This window comes from Mytilus californianus, unplaced genomic scaffold (assembly GCF_021869535.1).
Source record: "Mytilus californianus isolate M0D057914Y unplaced genomic scaffold, xbMytCali1.0.p SCAF_1, whole genome shotgun sequence".
Lineage (NCBI taxonomy): Eukaryota > Metazoa > Mollusca > Bivalvia > Mytilida > Mytilidae > Mytilus > Mytilus californianus.
The window spans coordinates 131,393,471-131,418,745 of NW_026262581.1; the positions used below are offsets into that span (position 1 = coordinate 131,393,471).

Genomic DNA, 25,275 nt, shown 5'->3' on the forward strand with positions numbered 1-25,275 from the left:
TTAAAGTATTTTTACAATGACACCTTGTGAATGCAACTCTCTGACACAATTTGTCAAAAACCTCTCAAAATTAGCAGGATTGTTTTCCGCCAAATAGATATGATCATATTGTATGGTCATTTTGAGTTGACCATTCTTATTTGAATTATGGGACTTTCATCATTTTTTTGACTATTGTACTACAATGACATCTTGTGAACTCATCTCCTCTGAGACATTTGCCAGAAAGCTCTCATAAACTACCTATTGTTTGCCATCGTATGTAATTGACTAGTTGGTACTGTCAATTTGGTTTGATGATTTCTATGGGAGTTATAGGACTTGAACCATATTTTTGACTATTGTACCACAATGACACATTGTGAAGGTAACTCCCCTGCGAGGCTGCGACAGTTTGACAAAAAGCTCTCATACTTTCTAGAATTGTTTGCCATCATGTGTAGTTGACCACACTATACTTTGATTTTGATTTGACCATTTTTATAGGACTTAGTCTTTTTTTATTATCCTACCGGGAATGACACCTTGTGAACACAACTTCTTTGAGACCCTTTGACAGAAAGTCGTCATACTTAGGATAGGATAGGGATGGATTGTTTGCCATTAGGTGTAATTATCCATTTTGTACCTTAATTATGATTCCACCATTTTATGGGAAAAATAGGACTTTTTCGACTATTGAAGAGCAATGACACCATGTTCTGTCTGTTAAATAACAGGAACAAATACTAAAGCTAGAAAAATCATTGTTCACAACATTTGATTGCTTGATTGACAATGGTTCAGTGAGGCAATGTTTAAACAAAAACCAAAAAAAATATATGAAATATATTGAGCATCATTGAGGCACAAGCCTGGATATGAGTTCTCTTGATTTGGGATGAATAGAAAATGTGATAACTTTACCACTTCACCATCTGGGAAAATAAAGCAAAAATAAGAAACAGTTGTCATACAAATAATGCAATGCATGATAATCCAGTAATTAATGTATAAATACCTAAAACTCACTTAATTATTCAGGTCCCACTGGAGCAGATGATGAATTTATAATGCATTTTAGAAATGACTTTATATTATAAAGCATTAATTCTGTTTAAAATCTGCAATCTCATGTTAAATCTAAAACTTGCAACCCTATACTAATTCACATCTAGTTCATCATTTCATTTAAATTAAGTTTTCCTGTGTTATCCCAAAATTACGCAATGAATATGAATGATATTTATGTTATTTAATTCTACAAAAAGTGTCTAATACACGTTTATTGAATAGAGTTTTTAATGCCCCCATACAATGAAACATTGTTCATTCACAATATGCTCAAGTCATTTGGTCATTCTGATAGGGTGCCCACAATTTGTAATAATAAAAACAAATGGGTAAAAGACACAAATGGCCAGGTTTCATTGCTTATGGTTTTGTGATTTGAAAGCCATATAAATAGTAATTATACCATACTATTATTTGCTATGCTAAAGGGAGCAGATGTGTCTTTTTAGTACAGGAAGGAGATATCTACTAATTTCTTCAAACTAATGAATCTGAGGAACACTGCAGTCTCCAAGTAGATAGATTAGCTATAGTTTATATAGACTTTTGTAATAAAAGATATATTATTAATAGACAAACATTCTCCAAAACATGCACACAAATTCAGATGCACACTTTAAATTATATTTACTCTTAATATTTTTTGTTTGGAGGATTTTGTATTTTAAGCCCCCACCGTAGCGAAGGGGGCATTAAGCTTTCCCCTTGTCCGTCTGTAGGTCCATCCGTACGTCAGTATGTCCCAAAATTGGTTTCCGTTCTTTAGCTTTAGTTTGCCTCAACCAAATGTTATGAAAATTATACACAATGCTTTTTACCACAAAACACAGAATAAATTTGAATTTTGGTGGCCTCACTTTTACCCTTCAAGAGTTATACCCCTTTACAAATAGAAAAATTTCTGAATTTTTCGTTTCCATTCTCTAACTTAAGTTTGTCTCAACCAAATGTTATGATACTTATACACAATGCTTATTACCACAAAACACAGATCAATTATGAATTTGGGTAGGGTCACTTTTACCGTTCTAGAGTTTTGCCCCTTTACAAATGGAAAAATTGCTGAATTTTTTGTTTCCGTTTTTTAACTTAAGTTTGCCTCAACCAAATATTGTGAAACTTATACACAATGCTTATTACTACAAAACTCAGATCAAGTATAAATTTGGGTAGTGTCACTTTTACCGTTCTAGAGTAATGTCGCTTTATAACGTTATATGCAAGCGGGGGCATCATCTGTGTCCCATGGACACATTCCCCATTTATTGTTAAATTTATTTAGTTGATGAGAAGTTGATGACAGAAAATGGCTACCCTTCATTAAAAATGTGTGTAAATTTACTAATAAAAAAATAAGGAGATGTGGTATGATTGCCAACAAGACAAACATCCACCAAAGTACATATGAAGTGGATGTAAGTTTCACAACCCAGAAAATCTGTCTTTGATGTATATACAAATACATGTATTCTAAAAAAATTTAAATCTTTATTTTGAAAACTGTACGAAGAGTTTTTACACAAAATGAGTTCCCTCAATTAATTTTAAAATCTGCAAAATATGCTGCCAAATGTGTGCATAATGTAAGATGTTCATCTTTATTGTTTATAAAAGTATTCTAGAAAGGCTGAGGATTTAAAAACAAAACTGGTGGAAGAGTTTATTACACAAAACAAGTATCCCCCCATCTATAACTGCCAGTTGATTAACTTTTATTCTTTGAGCGTCATGACAAAAACATTTGATGTAGTTCATCTGAAATTGCATTAAGTATTTGAAAAAAGTGTAGTAATGAAATTGTGCATAAAAATTTAATGCTTGCAAAACATTGTTAGTTCTTAAGGGAAGTTATTTGTCATGGCAGTAAGGTGTATCCAGCCTGTTTTACTTTCTAGGGAAGTTATTTGTCATTTTGTTTAAGCAGTAAGGTGTATCCAGCCTGTTTTACTTTCATTGTCTTTTTAACTTGCAGAAAGTCAGTCATACAATAATCAGATTTGTACTTTTACAATGGCTAACCTGTTTATTGTATAAAACCAAGATAGGGGTGGAGTATTCCTGGAGACTACAATAATTCAAAAATTTACAGAATGTTCACTTTTTTATGTAAAATCTGGACCATAAAGCAGTAAACTTTTGTCAGCCGTTGAGAAATTATAAGACAATATTTTACGCATATGTAAGTTTACTTTTAGATTAACTCTTGCATACGAATAGATAGCATCGGGGAGAGAATCCCATTGTTCATTTAGATTTAAATGATAAATGTAAATTTATCGTGTCGTCGTTAAAATTGTCTTGTGCTATACACAAATTTTGTATGAAAATGAATCCTGTGCCCTTGTTCCTTCAATTATGTTGTACATTTAGCCTCAGCTTTTTCCACCGTTTTTATCAAAATCTCGGTAGGAGATAGTTTTCATGTAAATTGATGATTAATTTCTTTCTAAAGAAAATTGCAAGTTCTGTACATGATTTTATTTAACAGGATTTTTATTTTTAAATGCACTTTTTTTTCTCAAATTATAAAGTAAAGGTAAATGTTCATATTTCTGATGTATCATGATATTTTAATGGTGAATACAAAAACATAATATACCAGTATGCAGTTTTAACTTTTGGATATATTTTTTCTTCAAATTAAGCTTTTGTTTGTTTGAGAATTAAAGGCGTGAAGACTGTCTATCTGCAACATAACAAATTGATAATAGCTATGAAGGCAGGCTTAGGGAACAATTCGTAGAATCTGTCAAGGCATAACACCACTCATTAACTTCTATGATTAGTTTTGTTAGAAACTTATTGGAGGCCATTTGAATTCCTATTAAATACTCTACAATAATGTTACAAACAATTTCCTTACTGTGTTGAAAGTGACAAGAACATTAATGAACAAAATGTTTAATATTTGTCAAAAATAATAGTTGTCTCTTTGAATTCTGGTTAATTATGAATAAAATAAGATGTGGATATATATCTGTGAGGCAGCAACCCATTGACATAAATACAAAAAAGACATCTAGAGGTCATCATACAGTCTTCAACAATAGGCAGGTGTCTATAGAATAGGTCCAGCTTTTAATCATCCCAGGTGTAAAAATAGGTTTGAATAGAACAGAGAATTTTTCAAAGTTCTACCAACACTAAATTCTGCAAATAAAAAAAAAAAAAACACCATAAACATATGCACATATACTGGCTGTTATTATAGATAATAATTTGATCATTTAAGAATCATAATTTAAATTTAAGAATTTTGATCAAAACAGGGTATTGTAGTATTAATTGGAATTCAAATTGCCTTTTGTAGGTTTCTTCATTTATTTAAATTTTTGTGTAAAAAGAAAGTTAATGAACATATTATTAAGATGAAAATAATGTAAAGTGGATGTTAAAAACATAATTAGCATATATATATCTGGAGTGTTTTAGGATCAAATCTGTTGGTTTGTATTAATAATATCTTATGAGATCTACTTACAATACAATCTTAGCTTTGCAATGTCTGTTAATATAATGCTACACATTATATTTGAACAAAATAAGCTTGAAGGAAGGAAGATAGGGACTTATGAAAGTTACTTAATTTCCTGTCAAAAGTTTCCCCTCCCCCATTACTGAAAATTTTGGTTTCCAGGTCAGAACTCGTGTTGCTTGGTTTCCTACAAAACTATAATGAAATTCAACTCATTTAGTGCTTTAGTGCTGTGGTTTTATCAGGTTAATAAATAGCTATTTTCAAGCGTAGTTGTTAACAAAGAACGGTCCTTCATCTAGTCAAATACTAACGTAATTTTAGAATTTGTGAGGATTTTTTCATAAGGAAGTCAACTTTTGCTTAGTAATTCTTGCTCTAGATTTATGTCCATTTGAATTAAACTGTATTAGATTTAAGCAAGATATCATTTGTATTAGTTACAGTTTAATACAAAAATGTTCAAAATTGTAAAATAATACTTCAATAATTTGTTCTGAAATACTGTCATTGTTTGTATATCTTGATCAAAAGATAAAGATTAAGGTGTTCATTTCATACAGGTAACTAACAAGGGAGGAAACTTTATCCTCTCAGGTGAGAGAGGGGGTAATCGACTGAAAACATACATGGATGGTCCTGAAACATGTTGCAACTCCATTGAATCTGCCATGTTTCAATTTTACATCATCACCGCTTCAATGAATTTGCCTTATATTGTATATTACATCATGTTGTTTCACAAACAATAAACAAACATCGTATTGTTTTGTGCTATGTTCATTCATAATAAAGACAGGTGTACAAATTGTTTTCATTCCAACCTACTGTCTTATATAAATACCTGCTGTTTGGTTTGTTTGAAACTTTTTGAACTCATTTATTACCTATTATGAGGAAATTCTTCATTAAAAAAAAATAATCAGGACACATTTAGTATGATTTCTATTTTAATCTTTCAGTTTAGCTAGAAAGACTTAATGTTGATCCAATGGTGTTGTGACTGTAACTTTGTCTTGATTGTACATTATGCAAGATGAAAGCCTGCTAGTTTTCATAACAATAATCTGTTACTTTTTAGTTTGACCTTCAAAATATATTAGAAACATAGAATCATAGTAAATAGTTACTTGTTTAAGTCTATAGGAGGTAGAGAATTCCAGTGTTGGGTTACCGCCTATACTTCTGAAGTACAGTAGACATGTGCCCCACTTGTCAGCAAGGTTAAATGTCTATTGATTACAATACATACATTAGAAGATAAGTATCAATTAGTTTTAATAAAGATGACATCATTTTAATTCTGTCTTTTGTGTCTTGTTGAATAAAATGTTTTAAATCACAGGGATAAAACAATCATCGTAGATCTACATGGTTTTATACAATACACAACTGATAAATATAGAGATATTGTTTGATGACCAATCAGTCAGATGTCGGACTTTTCATCTGTATGTTGATGACCCATCAGTAAAATATTGGAACGGGACTGTGGTCTGACTATCATAAAAGACCATCTGTATTTATAGATAAGTGATTCATTACTTACATGCACCTGTCTTATACCAATGATTACATGTTAAGTCTTATACCAATGAATACATGTTAAGTCTTATACCACCAATGATGTTAAGTTGTTATGGAATCAAAGAATCAGATGTTTCATATGTTTCTTTGTGACTTAAGTCACCAGATATACATTATACTTTTGTTTTTGCAATAATGCAGTTAATCTCCATCTGTACAGACTCTAATCAGCACTCATAAGGTATTTTAAATGCAACTAGATGTGTTAGCAGCTATGTCATAGTTTCTTAGAATATAGCACCCTATCTTCATTTCATCCTGTATGAGACATTTATGTTTCCTTTCAATGTACTGTCTGTTGTCTGCTTTGTCCTCATGTGAGTTTGATAGAAATAGGAATTTTTAGTCCCCTACCGATGAAGTCGAAGGGGACTTTAGGTTTGCACTCCGTCCGTCTCTCTGTCCATCCGTCAGTCCGGCAAATCAGTTTTCCACACTTTTTTTCTTCGTGCTTGAAGATATTTATTTGATATTTGGTGTATTGTTTTATCATGACAAGTTACAGATTAAGTTCGAACTTTGTTCCGGTCTGATGATTTTGTGCAGAGTTGTGTTCCTTGGACTTGGAAAAATCGCTCAAATAATCAGTTTTCCTCACTCTTTTTTGTCATGCTTGAAGATATTGATTTGATAATTGATATATAGTTTTATCATGACAATTTACAGATCAAGTTCAAATTTTGTTCCGGTTTGATTATTTTGTGCAGAGTTATGGTCCTTGGACTTAGAAAATTCACTCAAATAATCAGTTTTCCTCACTTTTTTTCGTCATGCTTGAAGATATTGACTTGCTATTTGTTATATAGTTTACACCATGACAAGTTATAGATCAAGTTAGCATTTTGTTCCAGTACAATGAATTTTTATCTGGTAGGGGGACTATGTATTGCCATACAATACTCTCAGAATGCTTGTTACTCTGACCTGGCAGTCAAAAACATATTATCACAGATAATTAATAAACCAAGCAAGATATTTCTTCATATAGTCACTGTTTTGTTTTTATTGCAGGGAGGTCTTGCTGATAATAGTGAAGAATTTAAAGGATAATTAGTTTATTATTCATTATGCCTATGTTACTTGTTGATAGTGAAAGGTTGGAAGTATCGAAAGTACATACAAAGCTTCTAAGACTTAATACAAAAAAAATCAATTAAGTGTCATCTTTGACAGGGTATTTTGTAGCTCTACCAGACACTAAATAGGCTAATGTTTAAACTACTCTATCTATTTATTGTAATCAGCTCAGCTAAACCAATGGATAGTTTACTTTAAACAAACATAAAAATGGACCTCAAGTGTTTACTTATGTGAACAGTAATTACTGCGACTTTTTTGTTGAACCAATCCATAATCAGGCAAGATTTATCTTCCCTTGAGCAAACAGTCTTGGCCATGTTTAACAGGCACGATTGCTGAATTAACCACGTCTTGTCATAGACAAAGGGAGAACTCCGCAGATTTTCAAGATGTTTGTAAATATTGTTTCTCTTCTAAAAAACACCTCACAAAGCTGGCTACTAGAAATAGATTTTACTTTGTGTCAAATATTTATCTAGTCTTTAACTGGGGGTTGGCAGACAATTTGTGAACAAAAAAATTGTTTACCTAAAATATTACACAAATTTCTGTCTGGTCATAAACATTAATTTTACTCTAGTAACTTTTTGATGCGAGTAAGTATTTGATTTGGATATATGTATGTGTCTATCATATAAAGTTACTTTTAAATTTTGAACTAGTTTATTTACCAAAATTATTACTCAAATTCTGTCAGGTGACAAAATTTTTCAATATTTTAGTAGCTTTTGATACAATCAGGTTTTAAAATTTGGTACACATAAGTGTCTCATCTCTCAAGTTCATTTTGAAATAATTTTAAGCAAGTTTGATAAGGGTGTTTGAACCTTTGTATAATTTAAAAGCATAATAGTTTCAATGAACATTAGATTGATGCTGTTGGAAAGAAAAACAATCGCTTGACAGTTATTTTAGTTTAAATCTTTTGTGAACTGTAGGATGACATGAAATCATGTGACATACGGCTGCCAAATCGACAATTTCATTACAATTTTCCAATGGAGTAAAATTTGTGTTGACCTATAGTCAGGTGACTGTTGTTCTTATTTCCTTGGGAAATTGACATATCCATTTATGGATTTTGTGCCCAGAGGGGGACGTTTATAATTTTTTCTTATCGTCTGCTTCCATCTAAATTTTAGGATTGATTATCTAGCGAGTGTATAATCTTTTTCTTTTATGATTTGTGTTGTAATTTTTAATCAATTGTTAAATAGGAACACCTAAGTGATTAGAAGAATGGTAGTTTGTCTACCTGACGGCAACTTCAAACGAAGGAAGAAAGAATTAATTTTCCCCGCTTATTTCACACTACATGAATTCAAATGGCGCCTGTATCTTATCTTGGCTAAACATCTAGATCATTTTAGGCTTTAGTAGGATTTTATTATGTGGAGAATTTTAGAAAATATTGCTAAATTTGGTATTATGTTACATATTTTAGGGTAATAAATATATTATAATTGAAAATATTTAAATAATTTGCGATTCATAGACGAGTAATAGGTGAATAGTAATAACAATAGTAAGATGTTAACGAGATCTTTTCTCTAGTTAATGTATTTTGCCAAAAGAAGACGGAGGACTTGAAAACCTTAAGACATGCAATTTTAATAATATACGAGGTAAAATTGTCTTTTAAATTTTCTATATTACTAGTAATGGGATGTTATGATCTGACTTAGATAGCAAGGGTTCTTTAAGATAATATTCAAGCAGGTTTACCCCCATGTGTTGCAGGAAAAAAAGATTAAGCCCACCCTAAAGCAACACAAGAATGTTAGATATAGGGGTTGTTAATTTTAACCACATTTAAATTTATAATTAATTTCAATTTTGTACCATGAACAAATTAGATTCTCAAATTTATATACTGAAAGGAATGCAGTTAAACATAGCACACAATTGTGAACTATGTACTAGTAGATGTAGTTTACATGGGCATTTGTTGTACTATATAGTGTACACTACATAGTGATATTTTAACATAAAATTTATAGCATTGTACAAGGTCTGTGGTCTGATATACTTAATGATGTAAGCTATAGGGGAAATTGATGATTTTATTTTATAAATAAATAACTGGTGGCCAAAGTTTGGTTTGGTGTAGTTACCTTGAAACATTGATTACTGGTTGGTTGTAGTTTGGTTTGGTGAAGTTACCTTGATACATTGATAACTGGTTGGTTGTAGTTTGGTTTGGTGAAGTTACCTTGATACATTGATTACTGGTTGGTTGAAGTTTGGTTTGGTGTAGTTAGCTTGATACATTGATTACTGGTTGGTTGTAGTTTGGTTTGGTGAATGTAGCTTGCTACACACACATTGATAAACTGGTTGATTGAAGTTTGGTTTGGTGTAGTTAGCTTGACTCATTGGTTACTGGTTGGTTGAAGTTTGGTTTTGTGAAGTTAGCTTGAAACATTGATTACTGGTTGGTTGAAATTTGGTTTGGTGAAGTTAGCCTGCTACATTGATTACTGGTTGGTTGAAGTTTGGTTTGGTGAATGTAGCTTGCTACACACACATTGAAAAACTGGTTGATTGAAGTTTGGTTTGGTGTAGTTAGCTTGAAACATTGATGACTGTATGGTTGAAGTTTGGTTTGGTGAAGTTAGCTTGACACATTGATTAATGTATGGCTGAAGTTTGGTTTGGTGAAGTTAGCTGGACACATTGATTACTGGTTGGTTGATATTTGGTGTGGTGAAGTTAGCTTGCTACATTGATTACTGGTTGGTTGAAGTTTGGTTTGGTGAAGTTAGCTTGACACATTGATTACTGTATGGTTGAAGTTTGGTTTGGTGAAGTTAGCTTGAAACATTGATTACTGGTTGGTTGAAATTTGATGTGGTGAAGTTAGCCTGCTACATTGATTACTGGTTGGTTGAAATTTTTTCGTGTTGTGAAGTTAGCTTGCTACATTGATTACTGGTTGGTTGAAGTTTGGTTTGGTGTAGTTACCTTGATACATTGATTACTGGTTGGTTGTAGTTTGGTTGGGTGAAGTTATCTTGATACATTGATTACTGATTGGTTGAAGTTTGATATAGTGAAATTAGATTGCTACCTTGATTACTGGTTGGTTGAAATTTGGTTTGGTGAAGTTAGCCTGCTACATTGATTACTGGTTGGTTGAAGTTTGGTTTGGTGAATGTAGCTTGTTACACACACATTGATAAACTGGTTGATTGAAGTTTGGTTTGGTGTAGTTAGCTTGACTCATTGGTTACTGGTTGGTTGAAGTTTGGTTTTGTGAAGTTAGCTTGAAACATTGATTACTGGTTGGTTGAAATTTGGTTTGGTGAAGTTAGCCTGCTACATTGATTACTGGTTGGTTGAAGTTTGGTTTGGTGAATGTAGCTTGCTACACACACATTGAAAAACTGGTTGATTGAAGTTTGGTTTGGTGTAGTTAGCTTGAAACATTGATGACTGTATGGTTGAAGTTTGGTTTGGTGAAGTTAGCTTGACACATTAATTACTGTATGGCTGAAGTTTGGTTTGGTGAAGTTAGCTTGAAACATTGATTACTGGTTGGTTGAAATTTGGTGTGGTAAAGTTAGCTTGAAACATTGATTTCTGGTTGGTTGAAATTTTTTCGTGTGGTGAAGTTAGGTTGCTACGTGGATTACTGGTTGGTTGAAGTTTGGTTTGGTGTAGTTAGCTTGATACATTGACAACTGTTTTGACTTTAGTTTGGTTTGGTGATAATACCTTGATACATTGAATACTGGTTGGTGAAATAAACTTCATACAATAAATACAGATTGGTGAAATTATCGTGATACATCGAATACTGATTGCTGAAATAACCTTGATATATTGAATACTAATTGGTGAAATTACCTTGATGTAAATTGACAATGGATTTTTGTCTTGAGTATCACCGAAGAGACATTTATTGTCTAAATTGTATAGGAACATAGGTATAAACTAAACAGTAAAAGTAATCATCAATACAAGATCTACAAAAAATCCATTTAATAGGATTTACAAATAAGCAAACAGAACTGATTGCAATGAAAGGAAAATGAATATCAAAATAGCATATTTGTACCAGGTGAGCGATTGAGGCTCTCGGGAGCCTCTTGTTTTTTAGTATTATGTTTGGTACATGTATCAGTGTATGGGACATAACTATAGTGCATTGGGTAACATTGTTAGTTATAATTTGTGGTAGCTAACATGGCATAAACACAAAGACATGCAGTGTACTTACCTTAAACCTTTCTGGGGGGCCTCAGTGACCAAGTGGTGTAAGTAGTTCATCTACAGCAATTACTAGCCTGTCAACACTGAGGTTGTGAGTTTGAATCCAGCATGTGGCAAGTGCATTTAACTCCAATCTTAATTGACTAGGATGGCCAGTTTTCCTGCCAAAGGTTGGTGGTTCTCCCTGGAAACCCCCTGGCTTCCTCCACCAATAAAAACTGACTGCCAAGATATAGCCAAGAGTGCTGAAAATGGCATTAAACAACAAGCAATCAATAAATTCATCCTTTTTAGATTTAGATTTTTTTTTTTTTGATTTTTGGTGTTTTAATGCCACTTTTAAGCACCGCTTTTGGACTATTTCTTGGCGGCCAGTTTTTATTGGTGGAGGAAGCCGGAGTGCCCAGAAACCACCGACCTTCTATAGGAAAACTGACAATCCTAGTCAATTAAGATTGGAGTCGAGTGCACCCGCATGAGCGGGGTTCTTACTCACAACCTCAGTGTTGACTGGCTGGTGATTACAGTAGTAACTACTTAGACCACTCGGCCACCAAGGCCCTTATCCTTTTTAGAGGATTTAAGTGTCTGTGGTTGATGTGGTCTGTTGTATTGTGCAGGATTTTTTGGTGCTTCCTGTAATCTATTTTTATGGCCGGGGCCATATAGTTTTACCCTTGTTTCATTCTGTCCCTCCGTCATTCCGTCATTCTGCTATGAACAGTTATACAGACTTTTTTCTAAACGCCTTCACATATTGAGCTGATTTTTAGTTATGTGAGTCTACTATGATAGGTTACAGATCAAGTTTACGTTTGGTTCAAACCGCTGATTTTTGTTGAAACAACAGGCTTTGGACTTTTCATGAAAATAGCAGTTATATGGACTTTTTTTTCTAAATGCATTCACATATTGAGCTGATTTTTAGTATGTGAATCTACTATGATGAGTTACAGATTGAGTTTACATTTGGTTCGGCTATGCTGATTTTTGCCAAAATTATGGGCTTTGGACTTTGAAAATAGCAGTTATACAGACTTTTTCTAAAAGCCTTCACATATTGTGCTAATTTTTAGTACATGGGTCTACTGTGATGAGTTACAGATTGGATTTACATTTGGTTCTACTCCGCTGATTTTTGCTGAAACAACAGGCTTTGGACTTTGAGCTGATTTTTGTCTTGCCTGCGACGAAAGTTGCAAAAGCGAGACATAGGTTTTGCTTTTACGGCAACGGCTGCGACGATGATGGCGTCAACAATTGTTAAGTTTCCTGCTTAAGTTAGTTTGATAGAAACAACTTGTGATAGATCATTGATATTTAATAGAAAATTGCATTACTATCATTACATATCTGTTTGACGACTATTTTGAGGCCCTGCCCCTAATGACATGGTCCAGTGACTTTGAATTAATTACCAATTTTCAATGTTAAGTTTCCTGCTTAAGTTAGTTTGATAGGTTCTACTTGTGATAGATCAATGACATTTTGTATGAAGTTGGATTACTATCAGTTTGACGACTATTTTTCTGCCCCTAGGTCATGGTCCAGTTACTTTGAATTAATAAGCAATGTTGCTACTCATCAGATTGTCTTGATCTGAATTTTATGCGGACAGGCGAGACATATCTCTGTGTCAACAGTTTATTGGTATTGAGTCTACTATTATGAGTTACAGATTGAGTTTACGTTTGGTTCCGCCCCGCTGATTTTTGCTGAAACATTTGTTGAAAATAACAGTTATACAGACTTTTTATGCCCCCAACGTAGGCCTTGGTGACATTAAGTGTTACCCTTGACCGTCCGTCAGTCCTTCTGTCCATCCCCTTTTCATTTCCGCACTCTTAACTTTAGTTTACCTCATGCAAATTTTATGAACCTCATACACAATGCTAAGAACCACAATACACAGACAAAGTTCGATTTTGGGTTGTGGTTCATTTCCCATTGTAGAGTTATGCCACTTTTAACTTGGATAATTGCAAAGCTTGAACAGGGGGCATTCATGTCCTCAAAGACATTCTTCTTTTATTTTCCAAACGCCTTCACAAATTGAGCTAATTTTCAGTATGTGAGTCTACTATGATGAGGTACAGATTGAGTTTACATCTGGTTCTGCTCCACTGATTTGTGCTGAAATTACAGGGTTTGGACTTTGAAAATTTACTTTCATTCTCAAATTTCCACTCCTTCAAGTTTTTTTGGTGAGTGGGGTCATTCATGTTGTTCCGACACATCTAGTTTATGTATTATTTACATCAAGTTATTATGTTGTTACACGTTGTGCATCTATACTATAGTGCTTGACACTCTTTGATTTTTATTCTTTTAATAATTTTCAAAGTGATATAAACACATTCTCAGTCTTGATTTATCACACAACTTTATATTCTTAGTAAATTTTAACTACAGAAAGAAATAATATTATAAAATTACTTTTGTTTTCAATTAAAAATTAAAACTTAAAAATCATTAGATTTGTCTTTTCATCAAAGTATTAATAAAAGTCTGCTATAAGACAGCAACCAAACAGTGGGATTAATTGAATATAAAGAGCAGCTCAACATATGGTGATGCCTTCTAGCGTAACAATGAATTGAATGGACTACTATTGACTTAACAAAAGGTTGCATGATAACTTCTCATCATTTCTATCTCATGTCTCATGCGTAATATTCATGAATGTAAATTATAATATCTCAGTAAATGAACGAATGGTAACAGTTGTTTTCCGACAGACTTGCTTAAACAAACTTTTTCGATTATTCAAGCAGAATAACACAATATCCATAATACAGGAAAACTAAATTCATTGCTGTTTAGAATAAACAAGGAAGTAGAATTGTTTTCACCAGGTTTTTTAGTGAAAAGAATACTTTTTGTTGCAAGTGGTGAAAAAGAAGAGGAATTCTTAGCCCTGTTTCATATACTTATAGAAGATCTGTTTGTTGTGTTTCATTAGTACCTTGTTTACTATAACTTTTTTAATTTGATTGAATTTATGACCTAAATGTTTATATTATCTATTGCACTGTATTTTGCCTTCTTAACCAATGACATTGTGTGACATCGATATGAACTGGACCTGACTTAAGTCGAAGATTGTTTGGGTTTGATTTCTTGTTTTGTATACTGTTTGGGGTCACAGTAAGAGTTCATGCTTATTTGTGATAATTTGATGCTCTATAGATATTTTTCTGTTTTTGAGTTTCAAATTGAAAATCTGTCATGTAACAGAAATCTTGTGTTGATACCGTATAATCTGGTTTGTACCACTTTCAAGAGATCTTACCAAATTAGGAATGTAACTGTCTTTTTTTAAGTGTTATTTTAAAATTTTATTATTATTTTGAACTTTAATTTTTGATACCAACTTTAAGCTTAATGTCTTTATGGTTTCCTTGAGTTAAAGTGTTTTATTGTTGGAGTGAGGCTAAAGAAAAAATGAAATATCTTTAACTGTTTGTAAAATGCTCAAGTTATTTCAACTATCTATAGTAAGAATCAATTAATTTTTTTAAGGTATAATGAAAACAAAAACCTATAGTGCTAAAAGTCGTTGTTCAAGAAATCACAGGAAACTAAGGACAATTTTACACATGAGTCAAATCCATAATTTTCTATGAAATTCACTGAGAAAATGACCACACAGGAAAATAATCAATTGTATTAATTAACAGAATCAGGTGTTTGTCCAGGATTTTAGAAACATTATTGTCTTCTTAATAAAGACCATTGTCATATTTATAATGAAGGAAAATGATGGATGTCCAACTGGACAATGTCCAGCCCAGCACGTCATTGGCTCAGGCTGACTCCAAGATTACCCAGAAAAATAACTGTATTTAGATTTTTGACAAGTTAAGGATTTTTTGAAGATTTATGAGTTTTTAGAGAAGTGGTTTGTGTTTTTATAATGTTTTTGATTGATAGCGTGGAATACTTGGTTTGTTTATAATTATGTGGCTTCCGTTTTAAATATGGTTCTGTAAGTTCACGCTTGTACGGATCAAATGAAAAGTTTAAGAAATATAATGTAAAAATTCAGTTAAAAAAAAAATTGTTTTTATAGATTGTCTGTTTAATGACAAATTTATTTATTTAGCGGAAAAAATGAAATAAAAAGTAATTACTATCAAAACAGATGCAAACATTTAACGATATCATGTTTTATTTAAATATGTATAAGGCAATGATAAAATATTGGTACCGATTGAGAAGTATGTTGAATTTAAAAAAAAAGCAAATTTTTGTGACATTTTGAATGTATTTATCTTTTTAAAATGAAAGTTTATTGAGGTAGTGAAGCTAAAAATGTGGATAAAACTACCACTATAAACTAATTAGGATTTGACTAATTGTCAATTTCATGGTAATTACTACAACAGGGCTATTATCATGTCATCACTGCCCACTGGTCATCAGTGCATTGACCATCACAACTGTCCATCTTGCTAAACTGCCAGCCTGCTGGTCATAGATAATTAACATCGTTATTAATAAATATGATACATTTATTTGTGAATGTGGTTTAAAAAAAGTTAAATTCTTCTTGCTTAAAATGTATTTAACTTAGTTGTAAAATTATCTGAATGTCTATGAACAAGCTATTAAAGAAGTAAAATGAAGGAAGGCAATAAATTTACTTAATTAAAAAAAAATATACTCAAATTAAATAAAAAAATTGAGGAGTGTTTTAATTGTCCTAACTTTAGGCTATTATTTCTTTGCATAATTTTCAAGTATTTTACTCTGAAGAAGTTTTTTGTTCATCAAATTCAACAATAAATGTATATAATTTCAGTGTATTAAATTTAAACATTTACAAAAAAAGCCAATATATTTTGTACACAACAATATGTTTGGGTGTAAGTTTACACAGACTGAATTGTTTTTGGGATGGCGTACATTTCAAATCCATCTGTTGTACGATTGGCCCCTAAATTACTACTATTCAAATAAAACAGAATATGATCCTTTCATTGTTTGACCTATAACACTAAGACTGGGGTAGATTTCTCTGTCTTATAAGATTACTAGAATTGCTCAGCGATTTTTACATGTTGTGACTTAAGAGTTAGGAGGGTTTTTCTGTTTTAATGCTCTTATGTTTGCTTCCGTTAAAAGTACCAATTTATTCAAGGAAGATGTTGTAAAAAGTTATTAAGATTTTAATCTTCATTAAATTGGATTCTACTTTAACAAAGACAGGGATTATATCTGATTGGTAAGTTATTTTTATTGTTTTTAATTTTATTTCAATAATTTTGATAAGTAAAATATTAATTTTTATTGGTTATTTTCAAAAAAATGATTCCTCAAATAATGCAGTAAACATATGTCCAAATAATATCTTTGTAATAGTTCATAAATATATGTATATTTTAATATTTTTAAATGTAAATGAATTTTCTGTCAAATTTCCCCCTCTCAAATATGAACTTAATTAGTACTTCCTATAAACTTCAATTTGTTATAGAGATGTAAAGTGTAAATAAAGTAAGTAGTTTATTTGTCAAAAATTAATTGATTAATGACATTCATTTTTGATACCAGTACATTGCTCAACAAAATATAAACTTTTTGAATATTTTCTCTCAAAAAATTGCAATATTGAAAATTAAAAAATCCATCATGTCAACAAAGACTATAATTAAATTTCTATTTAAACATAGACTTTCTAAATATCCTTGAAAGTCTTCTTAAATTGAGCAATATTCAAAGTATCTTCCAAAAATAAAGGCATTTAAATTTACATTTTCTAAGCTAATTGCTAGAAAGAGCAGTCACTTTGATGTTTTATTTGAAGTTAATGAGGCCAGGTTACAAACGAGAATAGTTGCATGTTTAACAGTAATCTGTAGCTAGTATTAGATGGTATCATCTCCTTAGAACACTAATTACTTTCGTTTGCCGAAGGAAGGAGCAGCGTCTAATTTTGAATGCTCGTTTCTATCACCAAATTTTTATAAAATATGGCGAAACTGTGATCTAAAATATCTATTTGAAATATATCATAATTTAGAGAGTTACAGACAAGATCTGCGATTTATTTTAAATTGGTTGGAGATGGTAGATAATGTATTTAATGTTTACCTATTTTTTTATTGTCATACTCGTGTGTTTGGATGTATAGAACCATTGCATGATCTGATACATTAGTCTAAAGAATGCTTTTCTAACTTGGTCATGTTTTATAAAATAATCACGATTTTGCCATGGAAAATGATGATGGAATTTAAACAACCGTAGGTAAAAGTCAAGGTGGGACGGACCTATCATTAGTTTACAAATCCGCAATTCATAGTGATCACCCAAAGATTTTTATTTCATTATAATGACCTATTAAAGTTGGTAATATTTTCAATCATGCATTCTGAAAATAAGGTGTAAAATACAGGGTATCATGATGATGCAGAAAATTTTAACCATTGTTTTCTTCTGATATCTACCTTTTTTCATATTTTTTTCAAATTTATGTGTTTTGGAGAATATAAAATTAGAAACTTTGAAAATAAATTCATTGAAAGACATATTTACTATAAAAATATAATATATTTAGGTCACAACTTGCGAACCTAAGATCTTTTAAAATTTTTAAAACTTATAATTGTGAAAAAAAGCAGTCGAATTTTAATGGAATTATGAAATTAAAAATATTTAAAATTTGAAATAAAATACTGTTTTTTTATTCTCTTTGACTTATGGTCTCCCCCTCCCCCTTTTTTCATGAATAAAATTTGATATGGAAAGTAAAGAAGAAAATATTAGTATGAAAGGAAATTAAACCAGCGTTAACGTATTTGATTATTTTTTGTTCTTATTTATAAATGTCTTAGTAGCACCCTCAACCCCATGAAATACTGAAAAAGACCATTAAGTAACCTCACTTTTAAGAGTACTTTACAATGCTGGCTGATAAATCTGTTTGCCAAGAGTCTGTTAACATCAAGGAAAGGCTTAGACTTGCCAGATCAATAAAATTACTGGACTTGACTGTACATGTACATTTTTAGAGGAAAAGAATTTTTTGCTTACTTTTGTGTATGCACAAACATCCAATATTTTCCAAACATACTGATGGTTAAAACAAATAAATCAAATATCAACTGCTTTCTTAAAAAACTGTGTGAGTCATGAAATTATGAAAAATACTTTCCATGACAGTACTTTGCCTTAAATTGTGCCAGCCTTTAGACAGAAAGCAAATTCTTCAGGGTGGAATTGGAACGAGTCTGTATTTAAAAAAAAATGTGGACTACTTAGTCTGCACCAAAAAAACTATTCATTACATGTCCACAGTATTTGGTGTGTCGATTCTCTGTAAGGATTGTATGACCTTGACCTCATTTAAGCTTTAGTGATCAGATTGATAACAAGTATTTAAATGAGATTTATAAATTATACTCAAATCAAATCAACTTCTCATAATATGGATGTAATTGTTATATGCTTTATCAGATGATGTAGTAACAGTATTTGAGGTCTGTTGTGGACTACATTTACAACTTACAGGTGTCTGTTGATTTTGACTAAGTTTCTACTTTTATAGACATTTAAGATAAGTGTTACATAAATACATAAATATTCAAAAATATTGCAGCAAGAAAAACCTTATATTTGAATGTGGGTTAACAACAATGAATATATAGTAATATGTAAGGAAACTGATTTACAGAAATTCTCTCTCTATCTTTCATTGTATCTTCAATTATTTTTGAAAACTTTACATCATTTATTACATGGGATTTTATAATTATCACTTATGAGAATATTTGTTTGCATACATCAGTACAGAATTATACTCGTCTGAAACATAAAATAAAAGATGGTTGCTGCCATTTATACTGTGTCAAAATACCTACTGTACATAATTAACATACAACCTTAATTTGGTCAAATTGAACTGGCTACTATCACCATGTTTGTTTTTTGCTGTCTTCCATGGTATTATTTGGTCTCTCTAGATTTATTGTTTATAATGAGACTTACATGTTTTCCACATATTGTCTTGTTTGTTTGATTTTATTGATGCCACACAAGTATCTGGAGTGGCTATATTATTGCAAATACATGTAGTCTATCAACATGTTCAAAAGACCCAACAAACCCCATGAAAAACTTGTCCTATTTCTTGATCTCAAGGATCCATAACACTATAAATATTGCTGAATAAAAACAGGCTTTGCTGTAGTGGTCAATATCTTCAAAAATGAGGAATTTTGTTCTGTTTTGCCAATGATGTCCCTATCTTGTGACTTGTAATTGCCAGATGAAAAAATAGATTGACCCTCTGAAAAACCATTTTTCAATCATAATGTCTCATTGATTGTTTAACTTGCAGTTTTACTTGGAAGAGGATAGGGGAAAATTGTTTAAAATATCTAGTAACCAGCCAATCTCAAAGTACTAGAGAAGTATTAGGAAGCCAAATAATCATATTTTGGGACCTATGCAAAATTAGTAAAGGGTTGATCTCCACTTTTTGACTTTTTTAAACTGAATATTTTTTTTGTATATCTGATATAATTCCATTGTCTAATCATCAGTACACAGTGGCTGTATTGTTAAATTGTTTACATCATTTCATTCACCAAATTTTACTTAGAATACTAACATTCATGATATGGTGAAAAATTACTGGTTGGAAAATACATGATTCCTTGCATGTTTATTCATTTGCTCATATCAAAAGGATAACAGCAGTCATTGGCATTAAAAAACTGATTATGAAAATAGCTTGGAATTTATATTCGGTAAAACATATATGACCAGTTTTAATGATTCATGAAAATAAGAACAAAAATCTTATACAACTAAATTGTTGTAAAGTTGCAGTGAATTGTTGATGAGAATGATTAAGTATGGTTAACTGTATTGATGCACCTTTGTTTAATGCTAGGAATATTAATTGTCTGTTATGTTTTTAGCTTAAAACACCTGCATAATACATATAGCAGTTATGTAACTATTTGTTTGATTAAGATTTGGGAAATGATGGGTTATTTTGTCCTGTTTATGACTCCGGTGAGATGTCTAAACACCAAATATATTGAGAAACATATCCCATTTTAAATTTTGCATAGATTTAATTTAGATACTGACTATGCTGTCTGAAACTTAGTATAATACTCTTTTTAACAGTTTGAAAGGATCATCAGAATAATTAAGTTTTGTGACAGTCTACATCATAAACTAACATATCCATTGACAAAACAGTCAATTTGTCTTTTTGTTACCTTTAATTTATGAAGAAGGCATGCAATAATTTTATATAAATTTAATGATCATATTTGCAACATATTTTGTTATTTCAAAATTTCTTTTTTGATGGAAAAATTAATTGTTTTTAATTTTCCTGGAATTATTTAAAATCAATATGTTTATTATAAATGAAAAGTATCACCTTTTCCAGGTAAATATGTTAAGGGAAGAACAAAGTTTTCTCATGATAATACTATTTTTTTTATGCCCCTGCCGTGACCGGACGGGGCTTTAAGTGTTACCATTGTCCGTCTGTATGTATGTCCTAAAAATTGTTTCCATTCTCTAACTTTAGTTTGCCTCAACCAAATGTTATGAAACTTATACACAATGTTTATTACCACGGAAGTCAGATCAAGTTTGAATTTGGGTGGTGTCACTTTTACTGTTCTTGAGCTCTTTATAACGTTATATGCAAGCGGGGGCATCATCTGTGTCCCATGGACACATTCTCCATTTATTTGAATTTATACCATCCTACTACAAGTGAGATTGAAATGTACCGCTGCTACTAGCTCTTTGTCATTGATCCTTGCAGCAGCTTATCCATATTAACAAGATAATTTAATAAGAATATTAGTGTTATGTGGGCTCTTTTAGTGTGACGTCCATTTTCACTGAACTAGTACACATTTTTGTTTAGGGGCCAGCTGAAGCCTCCCTCCGGGTGCTGGATTTTATCGCTGTGTTGAAGACCCATTGGTGGTCTTTGGCTGTTTTCTGCTCTTTGGTCAGGTTGTTGTCTCTTTGACACATTACCCATTTCCATTCTCAATTTTATTTATCTTCTGTTTCTGCATGTTAACTTTTTTCTCAGGGATACAGATTTACTAATGGTCCAGAACCTTTGACTACAAAAACTGAAAAGTCCACCTTTATTGTTGGAGGGTACTATTTTAATTATAAACTAATAAATCAAAATAGATATAAAAATGTTAACCCATCGAAAGCACTTTAGTTTATCCAAGTGTCTAAAAAGAGCCCAACAAGTAATTTTTATGTTTTTTAAGCCACACCTATGATAGTAGAGTGGCATTAAGTTTTGGGTCTGTGTGTGCGTCTGTTTATTCATTATTCCTTTCATCCGTCCAATATCATTTTAAAGTTTATGGTCAAGGTGGTTTACCATGAAGTTGTCGTCACATCAACTTGAAACTTAGAACACATGTTCTTTAAGACTTTTAATTAAATGCATGATTATGGTTTTGACCAGATTTAGCTGTTTACTGAACAAGGAAATTAATAAAGCAAGTAGGGCATGATGTCCTAATTACATAATTATTTTTTTAACAATTCACTTAAGTCTTATACTATAGTTCTTTAGCACAAAATTTTATATTATTAACAAAATTTCTGAGTAAACCAATACATAAATGTCTTGGTGCAAGATAAATTAAACTATTACAGTTATTAATGGATTCTAAACAGAGATTTGATTTTTTTTTAACACTTCAAAGAACCAGATTGAATTGCTGCTTTATTCAAAAGCTACCATTTACCAAGATCGGTCACATGACAAAACAAAAGTGAGAAAAAATTGAATTGCTGCTTTTTTCAAAAGCTACCATTTACCAAGATCGGTCACATGACAAAACAAAAGTGAGAAAAAGTGATAAAAATATTTTTTTGTTTTTTCAACAAATTACATGTTTTAGCATTTTAATGCAAGATTTATTGATTATTTTGAACTTTTTGAAGAAAACTTTTCAAAAAGCAAACAGCCTAAAGGATATTGGGTGTAGCCAATTACTTGCAGGAATGTTGGAACTTAAAAATGATTGTCATTGACCTCAGACTACGGTTCTTCTAATTTTAAATCCTGGTTGTCTTGCCTTGATGGAGTCAAAAGCAAGACATAGGTATGCTGTTTCCAGCGTCGGTGGCAGCGTCAACAATGTATTAGTTTGTGATTAGGTCTAGTTTAGGGTGAACCACTAGTGGTAGGTCAATGATATTTGGTATGCAGTTGTATTAGCATTAGCACATCTCATTACCATGGAGATTATTTGGCCCCCGCCCCCTCAGTCATGGTTTATTAGTCCCCTACCGATGAAGTCGAAGGGGACTTTAGGTTTGCACTCTGTCTGTCTGTCTGTCCATCCGTCAGTCCGGCAAATCAGTTTTCCACACTTTTTTTCTTCATGCTTGAAGATATTGATTTGATATATGGTGTATTGTTTTATCATGCCAAGTAACAGATCAAGTTCGAATTTTGTTCCGGTCTGATGATTTTGTGCAGAGTTATGGTCCTTGGACATAGAAAATTCACTCAAATAATCAGTTTTACGCACTTTTTTTGGTCATTCTTGAAGATATTGATTTGATGGTTGGTATATAGTTTTATCATGACAAGTTACAGATCAAGTTCGAATTTTGTTCCGGTCTGATGATTTGGTACAGAGTTATGGTCCTTGGACTTAGAAAATTCACTTGAATAATCAGTTTTCAACACTTTTTTTCGTCATGCTTGAAGATATTGACTTGATATTTGTTATATAGTTTACACCATGACAAGTTATAGATCAAACTAGAATTTTGTTCCAGTACAATGAATTTTTAACCAGTAGGGGACTATGTATTGCCATGCAAAAAGTAAAATCACAAAAATACTGAACTCCGAGGAAAATTCAATCGGAAAGTCCCTAATCACATGGCAAAATCAAATGACAAAACACATCAAACGAATGGACAACAACTGTCATATTCCTGACTTGGTACAGGCATTTTCAAATGTAGAAAATGGTGGATTGAACCTGGTTTTATAGCGCTAAACCTCTCACTTGTACGACAGTACCAATACTCACAGAATGCTTGTTGACTGAAACTTTGCTTAGTTTACATGTATTAGTTTGTGATTAGGTCAGTTTATGGAGAACCACTAGTTGTAGGTCAATGATATTTGGTATGCAGTTGTATAACCATTGGCTTATCTCATTTCCATGGAGATTACTTAGCCCGGCCCCTTCAGTCATGGCCTATTGACTGTGAAACTTTTGCTTAGTTTTCATGTATTAGATTGTGATTAGGTCAGTTTATGGGGAACCACTAGTGGTAGGTCAATGATATTTGGTATGCAGTTGTATTAACATTGGCATATATCATTTCCATGGAGATTATTTTGCCCCGCCCCATCAGTCATGGTCTATTGACTTTGAAACTTTTGCTTAGTTTACAAGTTAATGTTTGTGATTAGGTTTCTTTAAAGAGAACGACTTATGAAAAGTCAATTGTATTTGGTATGCAGTTGTATTAGCATTGGCACATCTCATTTCCATGGAGATTGTTTAGCCCTGTACCTTTAGTCATGGTTCATTGACTTTGAATATTTGCACAACTTACATGTTAAAGTATTGTTATTTTAATTTCAACATTTGCTTTATCAAAATAACAAATAGGCGAGATATATCTCTGTGTTAACAGTTTATTTTAATCTGCATATTAACTGTTGATATTTTAAACTTATACATTATATTTCAGTTATCAAAACCATAATATACAAATCATATGTGCTTTAAAGGTCTTATTGATGTTACTAAGGATTGATTGATTGTTTCTTGTTCAATTTCAGCAGAATATTATTGATATTATTCATGTCCACTAAAAATGATGCAGCAAAAAACAAATAGTCAATGATTTTCAAATGCTTTTGGAAAAGTATGGAGAATTGTGTGGGGTCTCTGAATTTATTTTTTTGCAGCGTTTACAATAGGCTACTCTGAAGTTTTAAAAAGGTCTCTTTAACTTAGTCTTCTACTAAGTCTTTTTATCATATATTTTGACCACTACAATTGTCTTTGTGTTTTTGTGTTGTATGGTGGCTACCTCATTGACATATATCCCACATATCCTTGTATTACGTATATGTGAAGTATTGCTTTCTCCAGCTCTGTCACCTTTCTTCTTTATTATTTCAATAATTGTACTACCTATATGCCATTTGGGGAGACCTTAGACCACTTTGTTGGTAGTGGTTGTCCTTGAGTATCAGTTTTCAGGATGAATGAATCAAGGTATATTTCATTTTAACAGCTAAAGGTTTGAAAACATATTTTAATCTACTACTAAGCATTACATCTCCTGTCCTTTTTGAATTAACAAAATGAAGGGTAATAATGACCTATATTTTAATGTGTGTGTGGAAGCTATTGTCCTTTTTGAACTAGTAGTATCTTTATTTGTCATTTGGTCCATGGACAGTTGTCTCATTGACAATCATATATAAAAAAGAAGATATGGTATGATTGCCAATGAGACAACTCTCCACAAGAGACCAAATGACACAGAAATTAACAATTGCATAGTCAGCTATAAAAGGCCCAGAAATGACAAATGTAAAACAATTCAAACGGGAAAACTAACGGCCTAATTTATGTACAAAATAATGAACGAAAAACAAATATGTATCACAGCAACAAACGACAACCACTGAATTACAGGCTCCTGACTATCCCAACATTTTTTAGGATTTATTTTTGTTTATCTGATGGATTGAATGGCTTTAGCAAAGAATATGGTTCAGTTCTATTCTGATAACATTTCCTGAAGCATCTCTTATACTTGCACATCTTCAGTTTCCCATGAAGGAAAAAAAAACACAATTT

General features: G+C 31.8%; 1 protein-coding gene and 1 long non-coding RNA gene across 3 annotated transcripts in view; one reads left to right on the forward strand and one right to left on the reverse strand.

Annotated features, from left to right (window-relative positions):
* LOC127734520 (uncharacterized) overlaps positions 1-1,040 on the reverse strand; it is a 40,709-nt gene extending 39,669 nt beyond the window's left edge. Inside the window, exon 1 of the long non-coding RNA XR_007997644.1 lies at positions 1,012-1,040. This is a non-coding gene — a long non-coding RNA (uncharacterized LOC127734520). The remainder of the gene's footprint in view (positions 1-1,011) is intronic.
* LOC127734496 (eyes absent homolog 1-like) overlaps positions 1-25,275 on the forward strand; it is a 118,705-nt gene that overhangs the window by 36,454 nt on the left and 56,976 nt on the right. The window lies entirely within an intron of this gene.